The sequence below is a fragment of the Rutidosis leptorrhynchoides genome, chromosome 5 (genome assembly GCF_046630445.1).
Source record: "Rutidosis leptorrhynchoides isolate AG116_Rl617_1_P2 chromosome 5, CSIRO_AGI_Rlap_v1, whole genome shotgun sequence".
NCBI lineage: Eukaryota > Viridiplantae > Streptophyta > Magnoliopsida > Asterales > Asteraceae > Rutidosis > Rutidosis leptorrhynchoides.
Window position 1 is genome coordinate 94,466,549 of NC_092337.1, and position 6,390 is coordinate 94,472,938.

Genomic DNA, 6,390 nt, shown 5'->3' on the forward strand with positions numbered 1-6,390 from the left:
CTCGTTGGGTGCGAGTCTGTAAGGAGCACGAGCTATTGGTGCAGCTCCTGGTACAAGATCTATTTGAAATTCAACGGATCGATGTGGGGGTAATCCCGGTAATTCTTTCGGAAATACATCAGGAAATTCTTTTGCGACGGGAACATCATTGATGCTCTTTTCTTCAGTTTGTACTTTCTCGACGTGTGCTAGAACAGCATAGCAACCTTTTCTTATTAGTTTTTGTGCCTTCAAATTACTAATAAGATGTAGCTTCGTGTTGCCCTTTTCTCCGTACACCATTAAGGGTTTTCCTTTTTCTCGTATAATGCGAATTGCATTTTTGTAACAGACGATCTCTGCTTTCACTTCTTTCAACCAGTCCATACCGATTATCACATCAAAACTCCCTAACTCTACTGGTATCAAATCAATCTTAAATGTTTCGCTAACCAGTTTAATTTCTCGATTCCGACATATATTATCTGCTGAAATTAATTTACCATTTGCTAATTAGAGTAAAAATTTACTATCCAAAGGCGTCAATGGACAACTTAATTTAGCACAAAAATCTCTACTCATATAGCTTCTATCCGCACCCGAATCAAATAAAACGTAAGCAGATTTATTGTCAATAAGAAACGTACCCGTAACAAGCTCCGGGTCTTCCTGTGCCTCTGCCGCATTAATATTGAAAACTCTTCCACGGCCTTGTCCATTCGTGTTCTCCTGGTTCGGGCAATTTCTAATAATGTGGCCTGGTTTTCCACATTTATAACAAACTACATTGGCATAACTTGCTCCGACACTACTTGCTCCGCCATTACTCGTTCCGACACCATTTGTTCCTTTCGTTCTATTAACCCCTGGTCCGTAGACCTCACACTTCGCCGCGCTATGACCATTTCTTTTACACTTGTTGCAAAATTTGGTGCAGAACCCCGAGTGATTCTTTTCACACCTTTGGCATAGCTGCTTCTGATTGTTGTTGTTGTTGCGGTTATTATTGTTGTTACGATGATTGTTGTGGTTGCTGTTGTTGTTGTTGTTGTTGTTGTTGGGCCGTTTGTTGTAGTTGCGATTGATGTTGCGATTGTTAGGATAGTTGTTGCGATTATTGTTATAATTGCTGTTGTTGTTGTATTGGTGATTTTTATCACCGTTTTCCTCCCACTTTCTTTTGACTTGCTTCACATTGGCCTCTTCAGCAGTCTGTTCTTTAATTCTTTCTTCAATCTGGTTTACTAGTTTGTGAGCCATTCTACATGCCTGTTGTATGGAGGCGGGCTCGTGTGAACTTATATCTTCTTGGATTCTTTCCGGTAATCCTTTCACAAACGCGTCGATCTTCTCTTCCTCATCTTCGAATGCTCCCGGACACAATAGGCACAATTCTGTGAATCGTCTTTCGTACGTGGTAATATCAAATCCTTGGGTTCGTAACCCTCTAAGTTCTGTCTTGAGCTTATTGACCTCGGTTCTGGGACGGTACTTCTCGTTCATCAAGTGCTTGAATGCTGACCACGGTAGTGCGTACGCATCGTCTTGTCCCACTTGCTCTAGATAGGTATTCCACCATGTTAACGCAGAACCTGTGAAGGTATGCGTAGCGTACTTCACTTTGTCCTCTTCAGTACACTTACTTATGGCAAACACCGATTCGACCTTCTCGGTCCACCGTTTCAATCCGATCGGTCCTTCGGTTCCATCAAATTCCAAAGGTTTGCAGGCAGTGAATTCTTTGTAGGTGCATCCTACACGATTTCCTGTACTGCTAGATCCAAGGTTATTGTTGGTATGTAGCGCAGCCTGTACTGCGGCTATGTTTGAAGCCAGAAAAGTACGGAATTCCTCTTCATTCATATTCACGGTGTGTCGAGTAGTCGGTGCCATTTCCTTCAAAATAGTTAAATGGAACAAGTTAATCATACAGAATATTAAGAGTAGTTAATAGTATTTCGTAGCATAATATGAACTCATTTATAAAAGCTTTTTCTTCATATTAGCGTTTTATAAGTTTAAATTCGGGTAGTACCTACCCGTTAAGTTCATACTTAGTAGCTAATATACAATTCAACTACTACAATTCTATATGAAAAACTGATTGTAATAATATTTCGCGTTCAAACTTTTATACAATATTTTACAAACTTACAATACCGCTTATTTTACATAAAGCATGAAATATAGCACACAATAACTTTGATACAAGATAGTTGTGAAGACAATTCTAGCTAGTACACAAGTCGTTCGGCAAAGGCAATAAAGACACGTAATTCATACGTCCAGAAACAAGTCATGCATTCTGGTTTTACTAGGACTACTTCCCATCCTTGGTCTTGTGCAACATAACCGTTATGGCTGTTGATAAGACAGCGTGTTGTAACGTCATCAAAGGGACGAGGGTTACGTAATGTCCAACAGTCCCGTAATAATCTAAAAACCTCATTTCTTACCCCAATTACCGACTCCGTCACTTGTGGAAACGTTTTGTTTAATAGTTGTAGCCCGATGTTCTTGTTCTCACTTTGGTGAGAAGCGAACATTACTAATCCGTAAGCATAACATGCTTCTTTATGTTGCATGTTAGCCGCTTTTTCTAAATCACGAAGTCCAATATTCGGATATATTGAGTCAAAATAATTTCTTAACCCGTTGCGTAAAATAGCATTTGGGTTCCCCGCAATATATGCGTCAAAGTAAACACATCGTAACTTATGGGTTTCCCAATGTGATATCCCCCATCTTTCAAACGAAAGTCTCTTATAAACCAAGACATTCTTGGAAAGTTCTTCGAATGTCTTACAAACTGATCTCGCCTTAAATAGTTGTGCCGAAGAATTCTGGCCGACTCTAGACAAGATTTCATCAATCATGTCTCCGGGTAGGTCTCTTAAAATATTGGGTTGTCTATCCATTTTGTGTTTTTAAACTGTAAAATAGACAAGAGTTAGTTTCATAAAAAAATACATATTAATACAAGCAATTTTTACATATATCATAAAGCATAAGAACACTATATTACATATATTACACCACACGAATACAACTATCTTATTCCGACTCGCTCGTTTCTTCTTCTTCGGTTTTGGTTCGTTTTGCCAAGTTTCTAGGGATATATGATGTTCCCCTAATACGAGCCGTAGTTTTCCACATTGGTTTAGAAAAACCTGGTGGTTTAGAGGTTCCCGGGTCATTGTTACAACTTAAGGACTTCGGGAGTTGATGATACATATAAAGTTCATCGGGGTTGGAATTAGATTTCTCTATTTTTATGCCTTTTCCCTTATTATTTTCTTTTGCCTTTTTAAATTCAGTTGGGGTAATTTCTATAACATCATCGAAATTCTCGTCGGAATCCGATTCATCGGAGAATTGGTAATCCTCCCAATATTTTGCTTCCTTGGCGGAAACACCATTGACCATAATTAACTTTGGTCGGTTGGTTGAGGATTTTCTTTTACTTAACCGTTTTATTATTTCCCCCACCGGTTCTATTTCTTCATCCGGTTCCGATTCTTCTTCCGGTTCCGATTCTTCTTCCGGTTCCGACTCTTCTTCCGGTTCCTCTTCGGGAACTTGTGAATCAGTCCACGAATCATTCCAATTTACATTTGACTCTTCATTATTATTAGGTGAGTCAATGGGACTTGTTCTAGAGGTAGACATCTATCACATAATATCAAACGCGTTAAGAGATTAATATATCACATAATATTCACATGTTAAAAATATATAGTTTCCAACAAAATTTGTTAAGCAATCATTTTTCAAGTAAACACGGTCGAAGTCCAGACTCACTAATGCATCCTAACAAACTCGATAAGACACACTAATGCAAAATTCTGGTTCTCTAAGACCAACGCTCTGATACCAACTGAAATGTCCCGTTCTTATTGATTAAAAACGTTCCATATTAATTGATTTCGTTGCGAGGTTTTGACCTCTATATGAGACGTTTTTCAAAGACTGCATTTATTTTAAAACAAACCATAACCTTTATTTCATCAATAAAGGATTAAAAAGCTTTACGTAGATTATCAAATAATGATAATCTAAAATATCCTGTTTACACACGACCATTACATAATGGTTTACAATACAAATATGTTACAACAAAATAAGTTTCTTGAATGCAGTTTTTAGACAATATCATACAAGCATGGACTCCAAATCTCGTCCTTATTTAAGTATGTGACAGCGGAAGCTCTTAATAATCACCTGAGAATAAACATGCTTAAAACGTCAACAAAAATGTTGATGAGTTATAGGTTTAACCTATATATATCAAATCATAATAATAGACCACAAGATTTCATATTTCAATACACATCCCATACATAGAGATAAAAATCATTCATATGGTGAACACCTGGTAACCGACATTAACAAGATGCATATATAAGAATATCCCCATCATTCCGGGACACCCTTCGGATATGATATAAATTTCGAAGTACTAAAGCATCCGGTACTTTGGATGGGGTTTGTTAGGCCCAATAGATCTATCTTTAGGATTCGCGTCAATTAGGGTGTCTGTTCCCTAATTCTTAGATTACCAGACTTAATAAAAAGGGGCATATTCGATTTCGATAATTCAACCATAGAATGTAGTTTCACGTACTTGTGTCTATTTTGTAAATCATTTATAAAACCTGCATGTATTCTCATCCCAAAAATATTAGATTTTAAAAGTGGGACTATAACTCACTTTCACAGATTTTTACTTCGTCGGGAAGTAAGACTTGGCCACTGGTTGATTCACGAACCTATAACAATATATACATATATATCAAAGTATGTTCAAAATATATTTACAACACTTTTAATATATTTTGATGTTTTAAGTTTATTAAGTCAGCTGTCCTCGTTAGTAACCTACAACTAGTTGTCCACAGTTAGATGTACAGAAATAAATCGATAAATATTATCTTGAATCAATCCACGACCCAGTGTATACGTATCTCAGTATTGATCATAACTCAAACTATATATATTTTGGAATCAACCTCAACCCTGTATAGCTAACTCCAACATTCACATATAGAGTGTCTATGGTTGTTCCGAAATATATATAGATGTGTCGACATGATAGGTCGAAACATTGTATACGTGTCTATGGTATCTCAAGATTACATAATATACAATACAAGTTGATTAAGTTATGGTTGGAATAGATTTGTTACCAATTTTCACGTAGCTAAAATGAGAAAAATTATCCAATCTTGTTTTACCCATAACTTCTTCATTTTAAATCCGTTTTGAGTGAATCAAATTGCTATGGTTTCATATTGAACTCTATTTTATGAATCTAAACAGAAAAAGTATAGGTTTATAGTCGGAAAAATAAGTTACAAGTCGTTTTTGTAAAGATAGTCATTTCAGTCGAAAGAACGACGTCTAGATGACCATTTTAGAAAACATACTTCCACTTTGAGTTTAACCATAATTTTTGGATATAGTTTCATGTTCATAATAAAAATCATTTTCTCAGAATAACAACTTTTAAATCAAAGTTTATCATAGTTTTTAATTAACTAACCCAAGACAGCCCGCGGTGTTACTACGACGGCGTAAATCCGGTTTTACGGTGTTTTTCGTGTTTCCAGGTTTTAAATCATTAAGTTAGCATATCATATAGATATAGAACATGTGTTTAGTTGATTTTAAAAGTCAAGTTAGAAGGATTAACTTTTGTTTGCGAACAAGTTTAGAATTAACTAAACTATGTTCTAGTGATTACAAGTTTAAACCTTCGAATAAGATAGCTTTATATGTATGAATCGAATGATGTTATGAACATCATTACTACCTTAAGTTCCTTGGATAAACCTACTGGAAAAGAGAAAAATGGATCTAGCTTCAATGGATCCTTGGATGGCTCGAAGTTCTTGAAGCAGAATCATGACACGAAAACAAGTTCAAGTAAGATCATCACTTGAAATAAGATTGTTATAGTTATAGAAATTGAACCAAAGTTTGAATATGATTATTACCTTGTATTAGAATGATAACCTACTGTAAGAAACAAAGATTTCTTGAGGTTGGATGATCACCTTACAAGATTGGAAGTGAGCTAGCAAACTTGAAAGTATTCTTGATTTTATGAAACTAGAACTTTTGGAATTTATGAAGAACACTTAGAACTTGAAGATAGAACTTGAGAGAGATCAATTAGATGAAGAAAATTGAAGAATGAAAGTGTTTGTAGGTGTTTTTGGTCGTTGGTGTATGGATTAGATATAAAGGATATGTAATTTTGTTTTCATGTAAATAAGTCATGAATGATTACTCATATTTTTGTAATTTTATGAGATATTTCATGCTAGTTGCCAAATGATGGTTCCCACATGTGTTAGGTGACTCACATGGGCTGCTAAGAGCTGATCATTGGAGTGTATATACCAATAG